At 46.4% G+C, this 27,170-nt stretch overlaps 1 protein-coding gene across 4 annotated transcripts in view; it reads left to right on the top strand.

Annotated features, from left to right (window-relative positions):
* The window catches only part of PTPRE (protein tyrosine phosphatase receptor type E), a 2,259,327-nt gene that overhangs the window by 1,745,033 nt on the left and 487,124 nt on the right, over positions 1-27,170 (top strand). The gene's annotated exons all lie outside the window — the stretch shown is intronic.

Below are 27,170 nucleotides of genomic sequence, written 5' to 3'. Positions count from 1 at the left end.
CGTCCCACCAGAAAAAATGTCTATACCCCTTTAAATGTATGCACGTGGGGGCATGTCCCTGGGAGCACACGCTCCCTTGACTCTGCGCTCTGGTACCACACCTCAGTCCTCTTTTCAGCGTCGACGAGGGCAGACCTACTTCTCCGGAGCTGTGGTTGAGGCCCTTTTTCATTGTAATTCCACGTCTTTTTTCTAGTTACCCCAGGGACCTTTGTCCCAAATTACTAATAACACTTTTTTTGTAGCAGTCTCACGGCCTCTTGCCCTTTGACCCTCCCCGGCGCATGTCGGCCAAGGCAGGCTTTAGTTAGTGCCCTTCCGGTGAGGGACCCTTTCCCACATTGGATCCGCATTCACTCTGACTCTGATGCCTGGGAGAAGGCCACAGCTGGAACAGCTGCTCGGCGTACAATACCCTTACTCCCCAGTCCCTTAAGAACTGGCTTGCCAGGTGGAGGGAGCTGTTCTCCAGGTCTCCCGTGGAGCACATAAAGAAGTACGTTCACAGGAAGGCAAAGGTGAGTGTTTTCTTTAACAAAGCACCCTGCAAGGGTGATTCCTTTCCCAGGAAACAGCTGTGTGTGAGGGGCCAGGAAGGCCCTTGTGATGCTGAAAATGCATTGGACACCAGTTCACACAGACACCAGATTGAGCGGCTCTTCCGCAATCCCTGACCGCAAGACTTTGGAAAAAGCTTTCAACTAGCTGGCTCCTGCAGCGTGTGTTGCATCGCGCACGGCGATCCTGTTTATTTCATGACCGTGGGGATTTTTCCTCTAGTTTCCCGACCCAACAATATCACTCGGTATTCAACCTCGCTCTCACTTGAGGAGATCGGAAAATACAGTGGAAGACTTCAAGATAAGAATCGTTCCCTTGAAGCCTACATCCCAAACTGTCAGAATTTTCTCCAGACTGGTGTTAAAAAAGAAGAAAATAACTTCACCCACCAGGACTCTTTTGCGGTCTGTCTTGCCCTGAGGAAGGATTTGAATCAATGCCCACTATAGTGGCAACAGCCGAAACGTGCCTTCAGTACTCATCCATTTGAATATTATGATCAGCAGCACTGATACAAACTATTCTGCTTAAAAACTTGCACGTTGGTAGATCACAAAACATGATCATACATTGATCATGACACACAACTAGTGAACCCTCTAGGAATAAATATCTCTACTAAAGTTTATGACTAGTTATTGAGTCCACTTTAGAGTAACAATTGGATTTGTTCTTGTCTATTATCATTTTAACTGTACTTGTTCTTCTATTTTTTCTTTGTTTCTTTGGTATTTATTGCTCAATGTAACAACGTCATTGAATTGGTCCTTTATGTCCAAAAAATGTATTTCTTTTCTGTTTGAATAATTCATTATTAAGATTTGTTTTTTCTATTTTGTGAATATTTTGTTTTATCACTAATAAATTGTCAATTGTTTTCAGACATATCTCTGGTATTTCTTACCTGTGACTCTGTATATGAGCACAGAATATTTTTTGTCGAAGAAAAGTAAAATTAGGACATTAACTCAGACTGACCACAGTGTGGACCCTTCTATTTGTTATATATTGTCCTGAATCCACACTGACACTTCAGGGGCTACCATACTTTCTTGTGTAACAGGAAATGCATTGGAGGGACAGGCCTCAATGTTCTTGTCCTGTACTCCCTTATCATGTGTGTTCTGTGTTGTTTTCTGCACAGGAGTCCACATGGGACCCCTGGCAGTGCAGCTCTTACTCTTTTTGGTTGTGGTGAGCACACCCTTGGGATACCCTTATGGCGCCCATGGGTGGGGGTTCAACCCTGTACGCCTAGTGTATCTTTTTGGACACCTGTGTGTGGCCCACAGAGCAGGGTATGGGCTGGTGGCAGCTCCATGCATGCTGAATTTGAAAGGTGCTCTGAGTGTCCTCCATTTTGGGATACACAGACCTTGCCATAGGAGTCAGTTGATTCCTTTTAGGAGAAAAGGTGGTCCATGTGGCTTCTTGGTTTCTATTACCTGTTACCTTGTTTTCCCAAAGTCCTGCAAAGCCCTGACCATGTCTCTTCCCCTGACTGGCTGTTGGGTGGAAGTTCCATATATGGTATTGTGGGGAAATCCAGGCTAGACTGGCTGGAGCTTTCCCAATGACTGTATGTTGTGGGTACGGGTGGGACCTGGGTGAATGGAGTGTATGACCAATATACATTTCATGTTATGGGTGTCTGGTTTCTGGATTGTGACACATGAATGAGACAACCCTGCCTGAAACTAGTATGAATGCAGTTTGCTGAAAGGCTGGGTGCTTGATTGGCTGCCTGAATGCCCTTCTGAATGATTGGCTGCCTGAGCCTGGCTCAGCAGTGTGAATGATAGACAGAACAGTATATCTGGGGACCTCTCACTTACCAGAATTGTTTCAAAAGCTGTATTCGAAACTTGGTGTGGTGCTTTACCTTGAAGCCCAGGTGGAAGAAGAAGGTTTTGCTGCTGCTTGCCGTCGTCGAAATCTGAAAGCTGTCATGTCTGTCAAGTCGTGTCAGTCTTGGATCACCAAGAAAGGACCTGTTTAGGAGACCTCTCCCCGAGCTATATGGGAACAATGTGCAGAAGCTGGTCTTCGTCAATGCGCCCTTGAAGTCAGTCCCAAACAGCTGTCGCCCGAAGACGGGGTCCGCCGAGAAATTCTCAAGTAAAGCACCAGGACGTTGAGGCCGTCGATGACCATCACAGTCGACTGAGGTTCGGAGGACCGCTGTAACCTCGTCGACTGGAGCCACAGTGCTCCATTGCCTAAACATTTGAAAGAAGGACTCCATTGCCATCACCGTTGACCGATTTGTCCTGCCAGAGAAAGTCAAGGTAGTTAAAGACCGAGGAAAATCCACCGGTGGGTTTCCCGCCACCCAAAGTCTTCAAAGACGCCGACGAAGATCTGAAGGCCACCCGTAGTCGAGTCCTGATCGTCAACGCCAAGGCCGATGACCTGACACCCTTGCTGGGATTACGTTCTTCATCAATCTGCTTTGAAGCAACAAACTCTTTTTATCAAGGTGCACCGCATGCCTCATCTTCACAGGACATCCACGACCGATCATCGACGATCGTCGACGAGCAGCGCGAAAGGCGAAGCTTCTCCCCTGAAAACAGTGTTCACATTTCTTCGTAGGAATCTCGACGTCCAGTGGCTTCTGCAGGAAACAAAATTATTTTCAACATATATGGACTAGGCTTATTGATACACTGTATTTACAGGTTGCCCAGGTGGGGGGATCCTCATACAGAACTGTGTCTGGTGGTGGGGACCCAGTATTCTGCTATTGTTTAACCCAACTTGTCTTCCTCCCTATGTCTATTGTTGATTCACTTTACCATTGGATTTGTATGCCCTTGAGGCTGTCAGCAGCTGGTGCATTTTTAAAGGAGTCAAGAGTTAACTGTGGTACCACATAGACATTGTACATATTTACCATATTAGAATTGCCTGATTACAAAGTATGTTATTGATTGTGCATATATTTTGAACCTTATTTATATAAAGAACTGTGTTGTCACATAACATAGTGTGTGGACATTCCTGTGTAGTGGCTTGGGGACTACACTGTACTTAAGAACCAGGCTGCATCACCTCCTGAAAGCTTAAGCCTTGATTGCTCGTCCATTGCTACTGCATAGAGAATCTTGTCTGGGGTGCTTTGTATCTTCTTATCTGCCATATAGAGGGCAGTAGTACAGAAACCCACCTCCAGTCTTTACAGCCTTGTCCCCAGCTCGGGTACCGAGGATCATAGAGCTACCGGCCTCGCTGCTGAGGGTTTCTCTGGCCCTACCGATACCATTGCTGAGGGGCCTGTGGTTTCTGTCACTGGGAAATCTCCTGAGAGGCTCTGCCCTAATACCGGGCCCATGTCCATTGGGACGCCTGTACGTGGCGGCACTACCGGTCCTCGGACCGAGGGCGCACAGCCTACCAGGGAGGAGCATGGGGTGCGGAAAAAGCACAAATCTGTTTGTAGCAGTACGCAATGGGAGGCTAGGCCTAATACGATACCAGGCATATTGGGGCAGGACAAAATGGCGGCACAGCCAGACAAAATGGCGGCATGTGAACCTGTGCGTCAGACGGAAGGGCGTCAAGGCACAGAGCCCTCTTCTAGGGGGAATTTGTCCCCATGGTTACCCCTCAGGTTTCCTGGTGCATGGCATACTCGCGGGACAGGAACGCTACACAGAGCCCTACTATGTGCAGAGTGGACAGGACGCGGCAAGGGTGCATCCATCCACGCCAACCATTCCCACAGCACAGGAGTGCGCACCTGTGAGAATGGGTTCTTTGACAAAATCCTCAGGCTCATGAAATCCCTGCAGATGGGCACCATTCTCAGGGGCATCATAAAGGACATGCTTCCACTGGCTCCAGTGCTATCCCAGGCCCCAGTTCAGTGGCAGCAAGCCACCCCTACCGGTGCAGTGGAGTCTCCTCCTGCACCGTTACAGGTACCTGTGCAGTCTAACATAGTGGTGCTTCTGGCTACACCGGACTCCACCCTACTCCAATACCTCAGACAATACTGCCTGTGGACCCGACCGCCTCGGGCGTCTTGGCCCAGATGGATACCAAGGAGAAGGAGGACCCTGACACCTTGTCATCGGCCAGGGCCTTCCATGACATGGTATATAGGCATTCCACAGCAGAGACTCTCACTGTAAAATCGGCCTCTAGGTCAGGCATGCCATTTTAGAAGGAAGTTAAAGCCCTAGCAAAAAAGGGTTGGACGAAGCCTCACTCAACACAACCCACCAACAGGAGACTGGAGGCAAAGTACAGGCAGGTTGAGGGGGATTCTGTAACGCTCACCTGATTCCCGTAGAGGCGCCGGTCTTGACTGGGCGTGTACCGTATCTTCAAAGGTGATGTGTAACACACGGCTGGCTCTTTGGGCTGGACCTCTGTGCACTGTATGTCTGACTTGAAGGGTAAGATGTCTGCAGATAGAAAATATGGGATTAAGGAACTGGGTTATTGAATGTCTCTCTCTTCTTCCCTTTCTCTTCTCCTGTAGAACCCCAAAGGTTAACGCTCTCACCTTAGGTAAGTGAACGCCGTGCTCTCCATCTGCCTCGGGGCAGGGTGCTGTAACCAGTTTCTTCACTGGATAAGGGGAGCAGGTCTCTTGACTTCAGAGGACTGCTGTCCGTCGTTTACTGCACGAACGGTAAGTTTCGAGTAATTCTAATGTCTTTAAAGTCTTTAGTAATGATGTTTCTTGTTTTGCAGGGTTCCGGCGATGGCGGATGACGGGCTGAAGTGAGTTGAAGATGGAGCCCGTGTGATGAATAGAAGCGCCTGGAAGCACGTAAGTAAGCGCTTGTTGCCTGCTTCATGATGCGCTCTAACTGTCTTTTTATTTTGCAGGTACAAGTTCGGAGCGGCTGCAGGGTGCCGGAATACCCACTGGGTTAGATGTGGAAAGGAGTAATGGCACGTGAGTATTAAAGTTCCCCAATGTCTTTAAACGCACCTTGTTTTGCCTTTCAGATGCGGGATGCAGCGCCGAAGGCCTCCGGAGCGTGCGAAGAGTTGGTAAGCTTTTGTCTTTCAGATGCCGGAATGCAGTGTGAAGACCTCCGGAGCGCACGAAGAGTAGGTAAGCCTTTGTCTTTCAGATGCCGGAATGCAGCGCGAGGCGTTGGTGACAGCCGATGGACCAGGTAAGTGAAGAGCTGTCACTGAAGACCGTAATGCTAACCTGTTCTTTCTTGTCTTTATAGGTGTTGCTGAAGACTGGATTCAGGATGGTAAGCCTTTTTCCTTAGGCCCAGGATCAGATGCAGAAGACACGATGAGCGTTCTGCTGCAGAGGATGCAGAATAACGCAAAGCAAGATTCATCCATCGGGTGTGGTTTAAATAGCCTCCTGTAGTGCTTAGGTGTCTCCTTCCACAGCCACGCCTAGGTAAGAAAAGAGTTCCTGCTTTCCAGAAGAGTTCCAGTGTTCTGAATCTAGGGAGTGGCTCCTGCCCCACCCAACAGGAAAAGAAGTTCCAAACAGAAGAGGATCAGAGGCTCAACTGGCAGGCAAGTAAGCAGCATGGTCTGCTGCAGGTAAGTCCACCCAAGCATTATGAGCCCGGCGCTTCCAGCGCTGGGACTGGGCATATTTATGAGCCTGGTGCCACTGGCGCCAGGACTGGGTCCAAAAGGTCCCAATTGGGACTGGTTGGCACTCGGAACCTGGGTTATGGATCTGCTTCCAAGGGAGTTGGGAAAACCCTGACCTTTTGGAAGCAGAGATCATGACAGTACCCCCCCTCAAGGCCCCTCCCAAACCGGGCTTCTCCGGGGGTTTTGGCTTGTCAGGAAATGTTCGGTGAAATCTTTTGATTAGGCGAGGAGCGTGGACATATTCAGCAGGTTCCCAGGATCTCTCTTGGGGGCCGTAGCCTTTCCAGTCAATTAGGTAAAATAGTTTAGATTTGGAGATCTTGGAGTCCAGAATGCTTTTGACTTCAAACTCGAGTTCTCCATCAACTAGGATAGGTTTTGGAGATTTAGTTAGTCGGGTTTGAGGTTGCACGGGTTTTAATAGAGAGACGTGGAAGACCGGATGTATCTTCATGTGCGGGGGCAAGTCCAACTTGACCGCTACTGGGTTTACTATGGTAGTGATGGAATAGGGACCAAGGTATCTTGGGTTGAATGTGCGTGGCCCTTTTAGAGGTAGATATTTGGTGGATAACCAGACTTGATCCCCTACTTGATATTGAGGGGCTTCCTTCCGATGTTGATCTGCTCCTTTCTTGTATTGTTCTTTAGCCCTTTGAAGGTGAGAAACAGCTTCCTTAAAGGCTTGGGTGATTGTAGAATGCAGGTAGTCTACTGCTGGTGTTTCAAGATCTTGGAGGGGATCCAACTCCGAGGTTCGAGGGTGACTGCCGTACAAAAGAAAAAACGGGGTTTTCCCAGTTCCCGAATGGACAGAGTTATTGTAGGCATATTCGGCTATCCAAAGGATATCTTTCCAAGTTTTTTCAGTTTGTTGCAGCATGCAGCGTAAATACTGTTCCAGAGTTTGATTGGTCCTCTCGGTTTGTCCGTCGGTCTGAGGGTGGTGACTGGTCGATAGTCTCACATCAATTTGAGCCGACCGACAGCAACTTCGCCAAAAATGAGAAATAAATTGACTACCTCGATCCGAAATTAGAAGCGAAGGAAAACCGTGCAGTCGGACGATGTTTTCGAGAAATTCTCGGGCCAGAGTTGCTGCTGTTGGCAAGCCTTTGAGCGGAATGAAATGCGCCATCTTGGAGAATAAGTCCACGATTACTAGAACCGTATTGTATCCGGAGCATGGAGGTAGATCGGTGATGAAGTCCAGAGAAAGCGTATGCCAAGGGCGAGGTGGGATGTCAATAGGGCGTAAGAGGCCTGCTGGTCTTTCCTTTTGACTCTTGTTTTGGGCGCATACTCCACAGGACATTATAAAGTCTCTGATATCTTTTTTCCAAGACGGCCACCAGAAGTAGCGCTTGATCTTTTCTGAGGTCTTGGCCATACCGGGATGTCCTTCCATTAAAGAATCGTGATAACAAGAGATTACTTTTTTCTGTAAATCTGTGCTGGGTAGGTATAATCGTTCTTGGAAATACAATAAGTTGTCCTTTACTGCAAAGTCCTTTCCCTGCAGATGCCAATTCTGTATGTCTGCTGGAGTTACAAGTTGCCTGGCTTTATCCTTAACTTCCTCTATGGATTCTGTGGCGATTACACCCAGAATTCTTTGTTTGGGAATGATTGGTACAGGTTTAGGGTTGATCAAGTGTTCTTCCACTCCCATCCGAGAAAGGGCATCAGCTTTACCGTTCTTTGTACCAGGTCGATAGGTAATTATGAAGTCAAACTCGGCAAAGAATAATGCCCAACGGAGTTGTCTAGAGGATTGGGCTTTTGCAGTTTTCAAATATTGCAGGTTTCGGTGATCCGTAATCACAGTAACGGTGTGTCGGGCCCCCAGCAGATAATGCCGCCAAGCCTTAAAGGCAGACTTGATAGCCAGAAGTTCCTTGTCAGTAATCGTGTAATTGATTTCAGGAGGCGAGAATTTGCGGGACCAAAATGCCACGGGATGCAACTGATTGGTTACCGGGTCCTTTTGTGATAGAACTGCCCCCATAGCAAGGCTTGAAGCATCAGTTTCCACGATGTAGGGGAGTTCGGGGCGAGGGTGTTTTAAGATTGGTGCAGAGATAAATTTAGTCTTCAAATCCTGGAAAGCTTGTTCCGCCTCGGTAGACCATTCAAAACGTTTGTTTTTCTTTAACAAGGCAGTGATGGGCTGGACTATTCGAGATAAACCTGCGGTAAAAGTTAGCGAAGCCTAACATGCTTTGCACACCTTTTACGGAGGATGGTGATGGCCATTTGAGAACTGCATCGACCTTCTTTGAATCCATACGCACTCCGCCAGGTGATAATATGAATCCCAAGAATTCAACTTCAGTCACGTTGAAAACACATTTTTCCAACTTAGCGAAAAGTTTGTGTTGACGCAATCTTTCGAGGACCATTTTCACGTGTTTCCGATGTTCAGATTCCGATGAAGAATAAACGAGGATGTCGTCAATGTAAACAACAACACACACATCTATGAGCTCTCTGAGGACATCGTTCATAAAATATTGAAAGGCGGCCGGGGCATTGCAAAGTCCGAAGGGCATGACCTGATATTCAAATAGCCCATACTTGGTGCGGAAGGCCGTCTTCCATTCATCGCCCTCTTTTACTCGTACCAAGTGGTAAGCTCCTCTAAGATCCAGCTTTGTATATATGCATGCTTTTCTGACTTGGTCCAGGAGTTCAGGGATCAAAGGTAACGGATATCTATTCTTAACGGTGATCTGGTTCAGGGAGCGATAATCTATACAAGTTCTAAGGTCTCCTTCCTTTTTTGGAACGAAGAACAAAGCTGAAGAAGCAGGGGACTTGGAAGGACGAATAAACCCATTTGCCAGGTATTGATCCAGGTATTGTCGAAGGTGAAGGTTCTCAGGCTCGGTGAGGGCATAAATTCTACTACAAGGAGGAGTAGATCCAGGTATCAGGTCTATCTGGCAGTCATAAGACCTATGAGGAGGTAGAGAGTTAGCCTGATCCTTCCGGAAAACATCTTGGTATTCTAGGTATTCGGGAGGTAACTGGGGAGTCTCTGAAGAAATTGCTGCCAGTGCAACACCAGGTGGAGGGTGACAAGTAGAGACACATTCTGGAAACTGGACCGTTCTTGCTCGCCAATCGATCAGAGGATTGTGTTTCTCTAACCAAGGTATTCCTAGAATAATCTGAAACTGAGGGGCCTTGATCACATCGAACACGATCTTCTCATGGTGTCCATCTTGACTTACTAGCGTCACCTCTTGAGTGGTATGCGTTACTGGCCCGGAGGCTATCTCCGTACCATCCACCGTAGTAATGACGTCCTTTACAGCCTTGGGACAAAGTGTTAGATTCATCCTCAAAACCATTTCATGATCCACATAATTGCCGATGGCACCGCTGTCGACGTAAGCTTCAATTGCATGTAATCGATCCGGATTATCAGGGCTAATGAGGACCATAGGTATCACGAAATGCGAGGTCACGGAACTGGTTTTCACGCTCGGCAAGAGGACCTCTATTCTTGTCGGGCGAGGTCGTTTCCCTGCTCAGAGTTTGTAACTTTGGTAACTGCAGCTCCTACTGCCTTCTTGGCAGGTTTCACCGGACAGTCTCGAAGAAAGTGCCCTGAGTTTCCGCAATAGAGGCATAATTGCAACTGTTTTCTCCTTTCCCGCTCCTTTTGTGTTAGAGGACCTTTCAGACCCCCTATTTGCATGGGTTCCCCGGAGTCTACTCCTTTGGAAGGAGTTGGCGGTTTGGAAAATACTCGAGCATCAAACTTGGAACGATCGGCCTTCCTGTTCTGCAGTCTGTGATCTATTTGAACGACTAAGTCTATATAGTCCGAACAATCTTGTGGGGGATTCACTACTTGGGCTAACACATCTTTGAGCTCTCCACGTAGACCTCTATAAAACAGCGTAATCCTTTTGTCCTCAGGCCATTGAGTTTCCACTATCAGTCTGTTGAAAGACGCAATATAAGCCAAAAGGTCTTGATTACCTTGTCCCAACGAAAGAAGCTCATTGTCCAAGGCCTGCCCCTATGAATGTCTTGCGAACAGTTTTTCCATACTGAGCAGAAAAGCTTGAAAATCATGGAGGACCGGATCATCTTGATTTACTAGAGGGATCGACCAGTCTGCCGCATTGCCACTAAGGTACGAAAGCACGAAAGCTACTTTAGCTTGATCAGTTGGAAAGGCTGCTGGCCGGCATAAGAAATGCAACCGGCACTGATTGATAAATACTGCAAACCTCTTTGGGTCACCAGAAAATCGTTCGGGCGGAGCCAGAGGTACATTCCCAGGTACGTTGATCTGCACTGGATTCATAGAGGATGTAGAAGGAAGATTTCCCCCAGATGCGGGTAACGGGATCTGTCCGGCTTGTGACTGTAGCAATTGTCTAGCGAGATCATCTGTTCGCTCCTTGGAAATAATCAGTTCCCTTCTTAGAGCGTTCGTTTCCTGACGGGCTGCATGCACTTCTGCCCTTAGTTCCCCAAGTAACTGGGCTAGCTGGTCGGTATCCGAGGTTTCCATAGCGCCTGGACGGGAGTTTTGTGGTAGGCTTTGCGTTCTGTAACGCTCACCTGATTCCCGTAGAGGCGCCGGTCTTGACTGGGCGTATACCGTATCTTCAAAGGTGATGTGTAACACACGGCTGGCTCTTTGGGCTGGACCTCTGTGCACTGTATGTCTGACTCGAAGGGTAAGATGTCTGCAGATAGAAAATATGGGATTAAGGAACTGGGTTATTGAATGTCTCTCTCTTCTTCCCTTTCTCTTCTCCTGTAGAACCTCAAAGGTTAACGCTCTCACCTTAGGTAAGTGAACGCCGTGCTCTCCATCTGCCTCGGGGCAGGGTGCTGTAACCAGTTTCTTCACTGGATAAGGGGAGCAGGCCTCTTGACTTCAGAGGACTGCTGTCCGTCGTTTACTGCACGAACGGTAAGTTTCGAGTAATTCTAATGTCTTTAAAGTCTTTAGTAATGATGTTTCTTGTTTTGCAGGGTTCCGGCGATGGCGGATGACGGGCTGAAGTTAGTTGAAGATGGAGCCCGTGTGATGAATAGAAGCGCCTGGAAGCACGTAAGTAAGCGCTTGTTGCCTGCTTCACGATGCGCTCTAACTGTCTTTTTATTTTGCAGGTACAAGTTCGGAGCGGCTGCAGGGTGCCGGAATACCCACTGGGTTAGATGTGGAAAGGAGTAATGGCACGTGAGTATTAAAGTTCCCCAATGTCTTTAAACGCACCTTGTTTTGTCTTTCAGATGCGGGATGCAGCGCCGAAGGCCTCCGGAGCGTGCAAAGAGTTGGTAAGCTTTTGTCTTTCAGATGCCGGAATGCAGTGTGAAGACCTCCGGAGCGCACGAAGAGTAGGTAAGCCTTTGTCTTTCAGATGCCGGAATGCAGCGCGAGGCGTTGGTGACAGCCGATGGACCAGGTAAGTGAAGAGCTGTCACTGAAGACCGTAATGCTAACCTGTTCTTTCTTGTCTTTATAGGTGTTGCTGAAGACTGGATTCAGGATGGTAAGCCTTTTTCCTTAGGCCCAGGATCAGATGCAGAAGACACGATGAGCTTTCTGCTGCAGAGGATGCAGAATAACGCAAAGCAAGATTCATCCATCGGGTGTGGTTTAAATAGCCTCCTGTAGTGCTTAGGTGTCTCCTTCCACAGCCACGCCTAGGTAAGAAAAGAGTTCCTGCTTTCCAGAAGAGTTCCAGTGTTCTGAATCTAGGGAGTGGCTCCTGCCCCACCCAACAGGAAAAGTAGTTCCAAACAGAAGAGGATCAGAGGCTCAACTGGCAGGCAAGTAAGCAGCATGGTCTGCTGCAGGTAAGTCCACCCAAGCATTATGAGCCCGGCGCTTCCAGCGCTGGGACTGGGCATATTTATGAGCCTGGTGCCACTGGCGCCAGGACTGGGTCCAAAAGGTCCCAATTGGGACTGGTTGGCACTCGGAACCTGGGTTATGGATCTGCTTCCAAGGGAGTTGGGAAAACCCTGACCTTTTGGAAGCAGAGATCATGACAGATTCCTGCTCTTGTCTGTGCACCCACAGCCACATTCATCAGTAATAGCAGCGCGTCCATGTATGCGAAACCCCAGTCCTCCACATCGACCTCAGCCTTGTTGGGCAAGGAGGAAAAGATTGTTTCAAATGCTGCTCTCCATTTGCAACAGGCAAATGCAGATGCCATGTTAGCTGCAGCAAACCAAAGGCTATGGAGGGAGATCTCGAACTTCCTACCAGCCATCCATGTGCACAAACAGGCTTAATTTAAGGCAGGTCTAGCAGAAACCAAAATTGTGGTCCAGGATATTCTGGAATTCACTGAAGGGCATATCGACATGGCTGGCAGAGCCATATGAGTAGCTACACATATGAGAAGAACAGCATGGCTTAGAGCCACAAAGTTCAACATGGATGTACAAGACTATATCCTGGACCTGTCATTTGAAGGGACACTCTCTTCCACTCATCCACAGACAAGGAACTAGACAAAAATAAAATAGTTTGTAAACAGCCAAATCACTGGCCATTCTGGCAAAGCTGGTGCCCAGGCTATTCAGCCAGAGCCTAACCCCGGACAGGGGAAGGAACTTCGGTGGGTTCAGGGGCTTCCAGTATCGGAAGGCAAGGCAACCAGACCGGTCCCCCAGCCATCACAAGCGCAAACATCAGCGCACTTCACAAAAAACAATGAAAAAATGGTGATCAAGGAAATTGCGCCTGTAGTATATTTATTTGAAAAACAAATTTAATGTTTTATAATAGTTGTGCATATATATGTGAGATTTCTTCTGTGCTGTTCACTTAAATTAAATGTCTAGGAATTTTCAGCCTCTATTATGGTTCATAGGGGTGAATATGCATAGATCAATTTTAAGTGCATAGATGTTAGAAACTGAGGCAGTTCTTGATTGGTTGTCCTCTATTGTATTTCATAAAGGTTGCTGTTAACGGTTTAAGTTCATTTCATTGCCCTCTATTATGTTGCATAGAGGAAAAAGTATTTTATACCAGCACTGGACAATTTTTTCTAACTTGTGTTTTCAAGAAATGGGTATCCTTGTATGGTGATATCCAGCGAAGTTCTTGATTATAAACATTCTATTGTATTGCAAAGAGGTTGAGAATTTTCTCAAATGTTGATTCACTTGATCTGGCAGTATCCTCAAATATTTTTGCAAAAAGTACGATCCTTTAGCTTAACAACGTCCTCAAAGTCCTCAACACATGTTTCCCTGCTGGAGATTACAGTGGTTCTTCAGGAGGACTGTAAATTATAATACCTAAACTATGTAAACATAACAAACAAAAATATAAAAGGGCTAATTTTTAATAGCTCAAGAAAGGTATTGAATAAATTAACATTGATGAGTCATAGAGTGAAATGATAAGTAGTCAACTTACTTGAACAGATTGTCACTAAGGGTTAATGCTGATCATTGTGCAGGATCGGAGAAGTTGGCCCCAATGTGATTGTAGCTATTGTTATTTCACGGGTTGTAAACCTTAGAAAAAATTACATATAAGCATTTTTTACCATTTGTTACTTGAAGATTATTCTAGAAAGATCTATTAGCTAGCTAGAAATCTTGGTTTGATAATAGTGAAAAAGTGCTTACCAGAAAGTTATTTAATTTGTAGTTGGTCCGCTTTTCCACATTGAAGGAAAGATGGCATGCCAACCAGGAGGTAAATTAAATTAAAATGGCTGCCTTGTCTAAAGCAACGTAATGGTGCCGTCGCTTCATTCGTCCTAATGATGTCATCATGTAGCGTCCATCTTGAATTGGGCAATTTCTACAGATTCTGACAGGCGTCGTAAGAGAGCGTAATTGTAATATGCGCTTGTGATCATTTTAAAGTTACTGGGTAAGCCAAATTAAATCTATTGCTGTCCATTTGGCATTCAAGATCCAGAGTACATAATAGTAAATTAATGAATTCGTAGTAATCCTCTATGAATTAAAAAATGCTAAGTTGTATGGCACAATGGGAGGAGGAATCTGTGTGTTGGAAAATATTCTAATATGGCCCAAAAAGGTTAGCTGAAGGCTTATTTCGCCAATCCTATTCTAAAGAATTGCTTAAATTAGTACCTCTATCCAGCAGAGGAAAATGGAAAAAATAGAAATGTGAAATACACAGTATTTGGAGTAATTGATGGGGGACGCACAGATTGTAGGTCTTTAGAGAGGCCCTGACTATTGTAGAGCTATAGTATGTTTGACGCTCCGTGTCCATGTTGAGACCAGTGTACCAACAGTCCAAAAGAGAAATCCATTTTGCTTCTCTATATCTTAATATTTTTTCTATATTTCCACCTCGTGTTGGCGGTGAAACTTTCTCATTCCATAAAATTTGATAGCTTCTTTGGATTCTCCTTGGTGGTTTTGTTGTGCATGAAATCCTAATGGGAATTTGCTATCTTCCTGTTTCAGCCCCCCAGAGCATCCCATCTTTATTTTACATGTGCTTTAAAAAGCACGTGCAGCGCACTCCGCTTCTGCTTTTCCCCGGCAAGCCCCACTGCTTCCTGACTCCCTGGGCCCGCCTCCCGCACAACCCCGCAACCGGATTGGTGCCTGGAAGCACCCAGCAACAGAGGCCCTTAAGACCCTGCTGGCTCGCCGCACCCGAGCCATTTGCGAATTCCACTGGCGTGGTGAGTATGCCCAGGCCCCCAGGCCCCCAGAGCATCCCATCTTTATTTTACATGTGCTTTAAAAAGCACGTGCAGCGCACTCAGCGACTGCTTTTCCCCGGCAAGCCCTACTGCTTCCTGACTCCCTGGGCCCGTCTCCCGCACAACCCCGCAACCAGATTGGTGCCTGGAAGCACCCAGCAACAGAGGCCCTAAAGACCCTGCTGGCTCGCCGCACCCGCGCCATTTGCGAATTCCCCTGGCGTGGTGAGTATGCCCAGGCCCCCAGCCCCCCAGAGCATCCCATCTTTGTTTTACATGTGCTTTAAAAAGCACGTGCAGCACACTCAGCGACTGCTTTTCCCCGGCAAGCCCCACTGCTTCCTGACTCCCTGGGCACGCCTCCCGCACCACCCCTGCAACTGGATTGGTGCTCTGGTCGGTCATAAGGAACACTCCAGGGCAGCCCCCTGCCCGGCAGCCCCCGCGGCTAAGGCCCACAAGGCCAAGGGCGGCTCCAACACAGGCGGCTCCAGGAAGTGTCAGCAGGTGTCTGCAGGGGAACCCAAGGAAGCCAGCAGACACCAACAAAACTGTGAGTGTGGCATGGGTGGGGCGCAAAGCAATTACTCTACTCCAGAAAGCCCCTGTCACTCTAGCTTACCTTCCATAGCGTAGACGGCCATAGACTTAGACAATACATACCTAGGAAGACTTGTGACCACTGTAAATGGATTGTAATATTGCCTTGTGATGCATATTAACTTACTTGCCAATTTTAGCTAGTGCCACACCTATAGGGAACTGAACTTAAGCTTGCGCCGCACCTAGATAGAAATGTGATTCTTAGCATGTGCCACACTCAGGATTCTTAGATTTAGCTTGCGCCGCATCTAGATAGAAACACACAGGATTCTGAACTTTAGCTTGCGTCGCATCTAGATAGAAATGTGATTCTTCGCATGTGCCACACTCAGGATTCTTAGATTTAGCTTGCGCCGCATCTAGATAGAAATGTGATTCTTAGCATGTGTCACACTTAGAATTCTGAACTTTAGCCTGCGTCGCATCTAGATAGAAATGTGATTCTTAGCATGTGTCACACTTAGAATTCTGAACTTTAGCCTGCGTTGCATCTAGATAGAAATGTGATTCTTAGCATGTGCCACACTCAGGATTCTTAGACTTAGCTTGTGCCGCATCTAGATAGAAACACACAGGATTCTGAACTTTAGCTTGCATCGCACCTAGATAGAAATGTGACTCTTAGCATGTGCCACACTTAGAATTCTGAACTTTAGCTTGCATCGCATCTAGATAGAAATGTGATTCTTAACATGCACCAGACTTAGAATTCTGAACTTTAGCTTGCGTCGCACCCAGATAGAAATGTGATTCTTAGCATGTGCCACACTTAGAATTCTGAACTTTAGCTTGTGCCGCATCTACATAGAAATGTGATGGCTAGCATGTGCCACACTCGTATGGAATTCTTAACTCTAGCTTGCATCGCATCTAGATAGAAATGTGAATGTCAGCATGTACCGCACCTAGATGGAATCCCATAATTGCAAGGACAGCAATGCCAACTAACCAACCAACTAACAATTTCATCCCTCTGCATACACCTCTCAAACTCTAACCAAACACAACCACAAGCCTAAAATGCAGCAATACGCACAAACTTCACAACAATGCAACAACAAAACAAACCACACATAGACTTGCACAACAGCACACGACGACTATCGACCGTAAAACACCCCAAGCCCAGCCAACGGACCCAGCAGGCTGAGGCTGCCAACAGCACATCACCGCTCTCTTGCACTTTTCCAGCTTATTCCCACTAACCCACCCCCTCTCCTCCCCTTTTTCAGAGCCGCCAGAGCGCCAGGGGACCACTACGGTGGTGATAGTGCGCGGTACAAATGTCCTTTAACATTAACATTAACATAATATGCAGGTGTTGCTGAATTCGATGTTTTAGTGGTCTGTTAGTGCTTCCCACATATATTTTTTGACAAATAAATTGTATTGCGTAAACAACATTTCTGGAATTGCAATTAATGAAATCCAATATTGATGCAGTGCTGCCATTTGGTAACAAAATGTCCTTTTTGCCATTGATCGAGTGATGACATATTGAACATTTTCCACATTTGTAATTTCCCTTAAGTTTGGGAAGGTTCCACAGTTGGGAAAGGCCTGGTTCGCTCTTGTGTCTTGTAAAGTGTGAATGGCAAAGTAAGTCTTTGAGATTTTGAGATGTGCGAAAGGTTAAACTTGCTTTATTGTCCAAAAAGGGGGTAAGATCATTATCTGATGTGAGGATGTGCCAATTTTTGGTTAGAATTCTTTTCAATGATCTGATTTTTGTACTGTAATCCGTAATGAATCGTATTTTAAAAGGATCTGAGAGTAACCTCTGAATTGGTTTGTTGATGAGTAATTCTGTTCTTGGTCTTAGTTTAGTTTAGTTTTTTTAATGTTTTTTCAGATGTTGATTAGAGTAACCTCTCCTCTTTAATTTTTCTATTGATATTTGTGCATGTTTGTCAAATTCCTCTTTTTCGGTACAGTTTCTTTTAATGCACAACAATTCTCCAACGGGAATATTCTGGATAACATGTACCGTGTGATTGCTTTTTGCATGTAATATAGAGTTGACTGCTGTTGGTTTAACATGCAGTGTAGTATGAATGATGTTGTTTTTGATGTATAGTTGAAGATCTAGAAAATTGATGGAAGAGGTGCTCTCCGTTATTGTAAATTTGAGATTATAATCATTTTGGTTTAGGTAAGTGAAATATTCTTCAAGTTGTTGTTTGTTGCCTCTACAGATGATGAGCACATCGTCGATGTACCTTCCCCACTAGATAATTCTGTTCTCAGTTGTGAAGGCTTTGTGTCTCCATGCATATTCAAGTTCCAAATGCCCTACATATAGATTTGCATAAGGGGGCATACTTCGCGCCCATTGCTGTGCCTTGGTTTTGTCTGTAAATGTGCTCATTGAAAGTGAAAATATTGTTGTGCAGTGTAAATTGAAGCATTTCCAATAGCATGTCGTTATGTTGTAAAAACAAAACAGATCTGGTTTTTAGAAAGTACTGTGTAGTCTCCAGTCCTTTGTTGTGCAAAATGCTGGTGTATAATGATGTGACATCCAGTGTCACTAGTCTGAATTCATCATCCCAAGTAACTGCTTCAAGCTGTTGTATAACATGAATCGTATCTTTGATGTATGATGCCAGGCCGGTGATGAGTGGCTGAAGATGAGTGTCAATGAATTGTAACATGGGTTCCGTGATTGAGCCAATGCTGTTAATGATGGGTCTACATGAAGGAAACTTGTCAAAGGATTTATGGATTTTGGGTATGAAGTAGATGGTACCTAATATTGGATATGGATTGTACAGGTAGTCATGTTCATCTTCTGAAAGAAGTCCTTTATCCAACCAATAGTTTGTCATTAGTCTCCAATCTTTGACTGGTGTTTTCAGTGGGTTTGTCAGTAGCTTTTCATAACATTCTGATTGTTGGAGGTGAACATTAGCTGATTCTAAATAGTCTATGGTCCTCATAAGGACAATATTTCCTCCCTTGTCAGCTTTCTTTACGGTAATCTCAGTGTTTTTTCTTAATTATGCTAGTTCCATTGTCTCGTCAGGTTCTGGCTCATTTTGATGTGAGTTGTTGTTAAATAATTGTGCCGTAAATCTTGTATGGTGAGCTTTTGAAAAATATCAATTGCATTGTCTGATGGTAAATGGGGGATGAATTTAGATTTGGGTCTTAATTTGGTATCTTCTGACGTATCTGTCATGATGTTCATGTTGTCTGAAATAGAAAGTGTGCTTCATTTTCTTCAGTGATATTCATTAGAAGAGCTGTATGTTCTAATTGTTCAACTGATAATTCTGATGGAACAGGTTTTTCTGTAGTCTTTTTGGTGTAAAGGTTAGTTGCGAAGTATTTCTTTAATTTAAGTCTTGTGCAGAACGTGAAGAGTCCTGCGTTTATGTTGAAATAGTCTGAGACAGAAGAAGGGCTGAAGGAGAGAACCTTATTAAGGGCTGATGTCAGATGAGTTGATAAAGTCAGATCAGTGAGATTGACAATTAGGTTCTCTTGTTGTTGATGGCATTTTTTGATCTTGTTGTGATTCCTTCTGAACTTGTTGCGAGCTTTGGCGCGGCTTGTTTTGCCTCTCATGGCCCCTCCTTGTCCTGGTGGGATATTACTTGTAAATGGTAATTTGTTTGGAGGGTTCCTAGTGTTCTTGTCTGCCAGTGCACTTCACACAAGGGCTTCTTTCAGCCCCCCTCCTAAGCACCATACTCAGACCCAAAGAAGCAATGACGGCCCCATCAAGGTGCACAGTTCTCCAGTTGGGGGCAGGCTCCCTCTCCACACTCAGTCCTGTCGGACTTTCTATTCGGATCCCTGGATCCTTTTGGTGGTTTCGCATGGGTTTCTTCTCGCAGTCCCTACGAAACCTCCTTTGTCTCATCTCTTCCCTCAAATCAGGACACCAACACTCATTGCAGAGATCTGTTCACTGGTTCAAAGTGCAGCAGTGGAGGAAGTTTCCCCCCTATCAACAAGGCTTGGGGTTCTACTTGTGGATTTTCGCGATACAGAAAAAGAACCAGGCTGGCCTGCAAGTGGTTTTGGAACCTATCCCTCCCCCTCCAAAAATTCAAGATGGTTATGCCAGCGCTGATATCGGAGTCTCTGTGCCGGGGAGACTGGACATGCTCCCTAGACCTGAAGGATACACACTTACATGTCCCTATCTGGCAGCCCCACCGCTCGCTCCTGAGGTTCATAGTGATGGGACTACATATTCAGTACAAGGTACTGCCGTTCGGGCTCAACTCAGCCCCACGGGTGTTCACAGGGTTGATGAAAGTGGTAGCAGCCTTACTCAGATCGGAAGGCCACCATCTATATCCATATCTCGACGGCTAGTTGGTCAGGGCTGAATCGCCCGAGGGGGTTCAGCAATCGTCCTACAGGCTTATGGACACCCTCCACAATCTGGGGTTTTCCATCAACCACAAGAAATCTCAACTGCAGCCCACAGAAACCTTGGTCTACCTCGGGTTGATGTGGGATACCCAACAAAGGATTTTTCCCACAGATGAGAAGGTTTCAGCCATCAAAACGGCAACAGGCCATTTTTAAGCAGACTGAATACATCGGCCTGGTGGTACCAACACCTGCTGGGGGTTTTGGCATCATGTATCCTGGTGATTCGATACACCAGGCTCAAGGTGAGGTGGGCACAGCTGCACCTCATGGCCTCTTGGAACCAACTGACGAGCATCCTGGAGCATCCTGGACGCAGCAGTCCCCGTCCCGGGAGACCTCATACCAGACCTGTTATGGTGGAGACAGGATACCAACCTCAGGGGGAGCACACTGTTCAGTTAACAACCTCTAGAGTCTACTATCCCCACATATTTCTCTATGGTCGGATGGGCAGCCAGCCTGCACGCGCACAGTGTGCATGGCACATGGATGAGGTAGGAAAGAAAAAATCATATCAATTTCATTCAATGGAAGGCCAACCAGCTAGCCCTCCGAGCTTTCCTTTGTGTAATAAGCGGTCAGGCAGTCTGCCTACAAACCGGTAGCTCCATGTGCATGTTCTACATCAATGAGCAGGGGGGACCCCCCTGCAGGTTCACCATAGAGATATGGGTGTGGGCCACAGCACACCACATATGTCTGTCGGTGATTCATCTGCCGGGGGAGTTCAACCTGGCAGCAGACAGGCTTAGCAGACTCTGGGTGGACAACTACGAGTGGCAGCTAGAGGAACAAGTCCTAGCGGTCATCTTCAGGAGATGGAGCCTACCCCACATGGACCTGTTTGCCCACAGAGCACAACCGGAGATGTCAGCAGTACACGTCCTGGCAGGGTCAAGGCCAAGGCTCCCTCAGGGACGCCCTACATCTCCCTTGGAGCGGGATCAGGGCATATGCCTTTCCCCCAATGCCGCTCATTCACAGAGTTCTCAGCAAGATCAGAGAGTCCACCAACATGAGCCTGATTCTAATCAACCCCAGGTGGCTTGCGCGGACCTGGTTCTCAGACCTCATACGGCTGATGGTGCAGGGTCCAGTGAACCTACCGATTCATGATCGACGGCTCCTCCCACAGTGGGAGTTGACGGTAATTCACCCTGCTCCCGAGAAGCTAGCCCTAGCAGCCTGGTTCCTGAGCAAGTAACGATGCAACTTCTCCATCTGTCACAAGACAACCTGGAAATAATTCAGAAAGCTAGAAGCAAGTCCACCAGAAGGCAATACAAAAGCAATTGGACCAGATTTTTGCCTCTGAGTGAAGGACAAAGGGATAGACCCTCTGGCATGCACGCTAGATCAGGTGCTATTTTTCCCAGCGCACTTGGCACGTTCAGGGTACAAGTGGAGACATGCCGGACCTACCTTGCCGCCATAGGTGCTTACGGAAATTCTGACCATGAATCATTCTCTTCCTCCAACCCGGTAGTCAAAAGACATCTGACGGGGTTGACAAGGCTACATACTCCTACCAAAAGACTGCATCCGGTGTGGGACCTCAATGTGGTGCTCGCCGCAATGGCGCATACGCTCTTTGAGCCCATAGCATCAGTAGACATAAATCTGCTCACAATCACAACAGCTGTGCTGGTGGGTCTTACCTCAGCTAGGAGAGTGAGCAAAATGCAGGCTCTGATGTCCACAGAACCGTATACCATGTTCCATTGAGACAAGGTGGTGCTCCGCACCCATCTGGAATTTCTTCCAAAGGAGGTCTCCTCATTCCACTTGAATGAAGAAGTCGTGTTGCCAACCTTTTTTGCTAACCCAAAGGACGAAACAGAGAGAGTGTTGCACTGTCTGGACGTTAAAAGAGCCCTGAAATTCTATCTAGACAGGACCAGAGGTTTTCGCAAGACAGATGCATAATAGGTCAGCCAGGGAACCAAGCCTCTAAATCCTCCATAGCCAGGTGTATGGTCGCGCCATTCTGGAGGCCTATAAGTCTCAGCAGAAGGAAGTTCCACAAAACATGCATGCTCATGCAGTTAGGGCCAAAGCAATGTTGGTGACCTTCCAGAGGCATGTGCCATGGCAAAACCAATAGCAGAGTAGCTACGTGGGCCACTCCATCAGCCTTCTGCAAGCATTACTGCCTGGATAGCAGCACAAGATCTGACGCAGCATTAAGGCAAGCAGTCCTGAGGACCCTGTTTTCTTAGGATCCAAAGCATTGCACCTCCCTTGGGCATCATTCAGTGGTAATCGCCAATGCAGTATGGAGGAAAGGGGACGATACGTAGGAGTAATTATAAGTTACACACCGTAGTGACTAACATACTTCTAGTCCATAGTCCCCTTTCCTTCATACGTCCGTCCATCCTTCCCCCATGAATAAAATACATAGTTTAGCAGGTTAATTGTGCTGACGCATCAAAGGGGACTGAGGTGTGGTGCTGGATGGCGGAGTGAAGGGAGCGTGTGGTCCTGGGCCCACCCCCCCGCACGCATACATTTAAAGGGGTATAGACATTTTTCTGGTGAAAATGGTTCTGTTTCCCGTCCCTAGCAAGGGACGCCCATGCAGTATGGATGAAAGGGGGCTATGGACTAGGAGTACGTTGGTCACTATGGTGAATAACTTATCATTTTTCCCACTATACAGGAAAGTCAAATCTGGGTTTACTTCATTGAACTGTTTTGCCCTGAAATTCCAGGCCTTTCTCCCACTATCCAGGAAAATCAAATCACCATCCGAGAAATCCACATTTGGGCAAATCACATTCACTGCAGTCCCTGAAACTCGGCCAAGGGCCCAACCGTCTGCCCTCAGACTCCAGGATAGTTCAGCCAAAGAGAAGGCCACCCAACAGCCCACTGTAAGAAACCTGAAGAAGTCTCCCTGACTAATCCCCGGAGATCTGTAATCCAGGTGGCCAGGACATGGCCATCGCTATTGGATCCAGTTCCTGGTGGTGGACCAGTGTGGGAGGATCACCTGGATGGGGGTTCCTTGGGGAGTGGAAGTGGGACACCGACGGGTGAGACGCAGTATCCCTCTTCTTATAACACCTTTTCCCTATCCTACCACATAAGATACTCAGGAACTCTGTCCCCCCCCTTTTCCGACAAGAACACTTTCGCTCACCACGAAAGACAACGGACTAACACCAGAGCTGTTTACCTGACATGTCCCAACATAAGGTCAGGCAATTGCCCAGAATAACTCACACCTGACAGCCCTTTCCCTTCCCTACAGGGATAAAAGGTGGAGCACGAGAGCACACGACGAGCAAGGCAGACCGCACAACGAAACAGCTATCCAAGTACAGCAGTTCAAGAGGAGGAGAAAGGCAGCGAGAACGGAAGGGGCGACAAGGAGAGAAGAGACCTTGCCCTGCAAAGCCTCGAAAGGAATCGTAAGACTGTGAACAATAGCCATCGTGTGTGGCAGCAGATGTCAACGGTACACAAAGCACTCCTTCAATGATTATCAGGACAGGGAGAGACACTTGCTACCGTGGTACCATCATTGACTCCAGAGACAAGAAAAGCCAAGCGATTCATTACAGCCGGCGAGTCGAGGGGAGAACCGATAAGAAACTGAACTATGTTGAACAAAAGTTGGAAATCGAAAATTAAGGGAAAATCAAAGAACTGTTAACTCCTCCGGAAAACCACCTGCAGAGGGGTCCTTCACCACGCAGGTACTCACTCTAGAGACTCTGGTTAATTCCCCTATGGATGAAACTACTGATACCAGAAGGCCTTAGGAAAGACGCAAGGAAAAGGTCAAAGTAGTCATACAGGGGTCTAGCAAAGTCCCCTGTACAGTCGAAAGTTTTTGACCGACAAACCATTGAAAAACCAAGGGAGGTGAATCTTGCATAGTAAGAAAGTAGAAGGAACTGAGAGGCTTAGGGAGGGATGCCTACAGAACGGGGTGAAGCGTGATGCCCCGATGATCATTGTGTTGACAAGAGTGAACCCGAGAGAGGGATGTCTACAGTGGATTGTCTAAAAGGACATTACGATTTGTGAATGCAACTGGTGAAAGTGTTTTGAGGAAAGCCGTAGTGAACCCGACGGAGGGAGGCTAACATTTGAGAAGGGTCTGAACCTAGAAGAGAGTGATCCAGGGGTGAAAAATCATCACCCAATGTACATGTGGAAAGGAACTTTTTGTTTGTTATTTTGAACATGTCAGGTCCTCAGAGGCAAGGGACTTTTTATAGAAAAGAGACTTAACCACGAAGGTCCTGATACCTGGGAATGGAACAGTTCTGTCGTGCTCGGAAAGCTCAAGAGTGTGCTGTGCTCAGGAGTCCCGCCTTGTCCCGTGCTCAAAACGTGGGAAGGGTTTCTCCCGGGTACCACATCCTGACTTATCATTTGTGAACACTTCTTTCTTTCTTGTGAATCCTATCCCACACTCTTTTGTATTTAGTTGTAAGTATTGGCACTAGTTATTTTTAGTATAGGCCCTTTCATTCGACAATACTCCACTAGGACTGCATTATTATTATTTGATGGTCATAACTTGGTCCCATCTTAGATTTAGGTTTATATTAGGCCTTTTTCCAACCTGCATATACAGTTTAATGAACACCCTTGAACTGTGATCACTTGTTTCTGTCTTTACTGTTGCCACCATGAGTTCCTTACACCACCCTATAGCAGTATCCTGTGCCCATATACCTGACCCCTAACTCCCAGAGCCCAGCCTGCAAACCACCCTACACCACACCTGTCCACAACTGCTAAGCGCCAAACAATAATAAGGATCCTTAACAAATGCCGGAAGCTTTTGCCGGTGGGCTACAGCCCTGGCAACCAGAACAGAGCACAAAATTCTTAACCTATACACTCCAAAGGACAGCAACATGTCACATCACAGAACAGGATGACGCAAAAGAAAAACATGAGAAGTAATTAATCAAATGGAACTACACCATGCTGCACCCTCAACACCTGACATAATAGGGATAACGGAACACACCCCTACAAACATAACCGAAACCAGAACAAACTCCAAGAGAAGAGAAAAATCACTATACCTAACACCTTATCTTGCGATAGACCACAGACCAGAACAACCTAACACCACTAACATCGCCAGACGTCTCAGCAAAACAGTAGAACCACACAGGAAGAGAGCAGAAGCACCAAGTGGGACCAAAATGGAAAACAGCGCCCTAACTCCATATATCACCAAAACCTCAGGACACGTACATCAGCCACAACAAAATACAGAAGAGGAACTGGAAGAAATCAGGAATCAAATACAGGGGTCTAGCACACTTACTCAACGACGAAAATGACCCCACTGTACAACCCACACAACCTGAGAACAACATGGAAACAGGCCAACAAAACCACTACGAGATGGAACCATTAACAACAACAAAACAAAAACACGGCACTACAGTTCACTGCAATGTAATCAATGCACGATCTATGGCCAAAAATGCCTCTGAAATCTGCAACCTACTCTGCGATGGTGGAATTGACATCCTATTTATCACAGAAACTTGGTTAGATGACAACTACAAGATTACACTACACAACTGCCTGCCAGACAACTTCAAATGCGCACAGGTAAAAAGGAAAGCAAAAAGAGGAGGAGGACTCACAATAGCCTACAAGGAACACATGAAAATAAAAACAGACAACCTATTAAACATCAGAAACTGCTAATCCCTCGTCCTTCGCTTAATGGTGAACTACAAAACGAACCTCACATTCATACTGATCTACAGACCATTGACCTATGATGCCACCTTTGTTGACACCGTCATAGAAGCAATCGCAAACTTAGCCATCGAGCATGAACTCCTAATAATCCTCAGAGACTTCAACGTATGGTTCGAATTACAAAAATCACTTATCAAGGAACTCGAAACAATGAAACTACACAGATGGTGAAAGGAGCAACACACAGCAGGATACATGCTCACCACAATCTTTGCCAACAAAAACCTCATCACCATTGCACCACCAATACATATACTCTGGAGCAACCATCTCATCATTCCCTTCGTAATCAAACTACCAACAAAAACACCCATACAACCCCAAAAACCTCACACAATGTGGAAAAGAAACTGTAAAACCATCAAAGCTAGTAACCTAATAGATACATTGAAACTGACAACACCGCCAACTGCTAGCATGGACCAAGCAGACCTAAACGAGAACACGGGCCGAATCCAGAAAGGGATCATTGAAACAATTAACAGCATTTCCCCAGAGAAACCGTTCATACGAAAGCAGGCAATGGCAAGATGGTTTACACCCTTTCTCAGGGCAATGAAAAGAACCAACCAGAAGCTTGAACTAGAATGGAGGAAACATTACGATCAGACAAATAAATCAGAATACCAGCAATAAATCTGAACATACAATAAGAAAATGTGCAAAGCCAAAAAGAATCACTACAACAGTCGAATCAACAAAGTCATCAACACCCAAAAAGAACTGCTTAGCATCATAAATGAAATAAGGAATCCACCTGGATTTAACAACACACCGGTACCTTCTCAAAAACTTTGCAACAACCTTGCAGACCACTTAAAAAATAAAATCACTGACATACATCGGATCATCCTAAGCAGACCAAACAACCAGAACACACTAGCTACTCCACCAACATTGGAACTACGTAACAAACTCTGAGGGTTCACCCAAATATAATTATAGACTTTCGTCAAACTGGTAAAAAATAGCAATAAAGCAGGCTCCCCCACAGAACCCTGCCCACCAGATATCTGCAAATCAATCCTCACACAGGGCATGCCACTGGAATACAACAGAAGCCTCTTCAACCAATCGCTCTCAATAGGGAAAGTACCGCGATCATTCAAATCAGCGTTCATCAAACCTCTACTCAAAGACACAACAGGCGACGTGGAAGACACAAACATTCCCTACCCGGCCAAACTGTTAGAAACCCACATCTACAAACAAACACGGGAACAGGTAGAAAAACACTGTCTACTGGACCAGGCACAAGTCGGCTTCAGACCTATGAGAGGAACAGAGACAGCACTTCTTTCTATATGGGATGACTTATAGACCAACGCGGACTCCGACACAAACTCAGCACTGATACTACTTGACCTCTCTGCAGCGTTCGACATAGTCATCCATTACATTCTCACCAAGAGACTGGAAGAAATGGAAATCACTGACTCAGCACTGCTCTGAATTAAATAATTCCTAACTGAAAGAACAGAAACAGTATGGTTAAAACCATTCAAATCTACAGCACTGGACGCCACCTGTGGAATACCACAAGGATCCTCCTTATGCCCTTTCCTTTTCAACATCTAC

Source organism: Ambystoma mexicanum, chromosome 8 (assembly GCF_040938575.1).
Source record: "Ambystoma mexicanum isolate Mex_15411 chromosome 8, UKY_AmexF1_1, whole genome shotgun sequence".
Lineage (NCBI taxonomy): Eukaryota > Metazoa > Chordata > Amphibia > Caudata > Ambystomatidae > Ambystoma > Ambystoma mexicanum.
The sequence above is the reverse complement of the archived record's forward strand: the minus strand, read 5'-3'. Positions and strand labels throughout refer to the sequence as shown.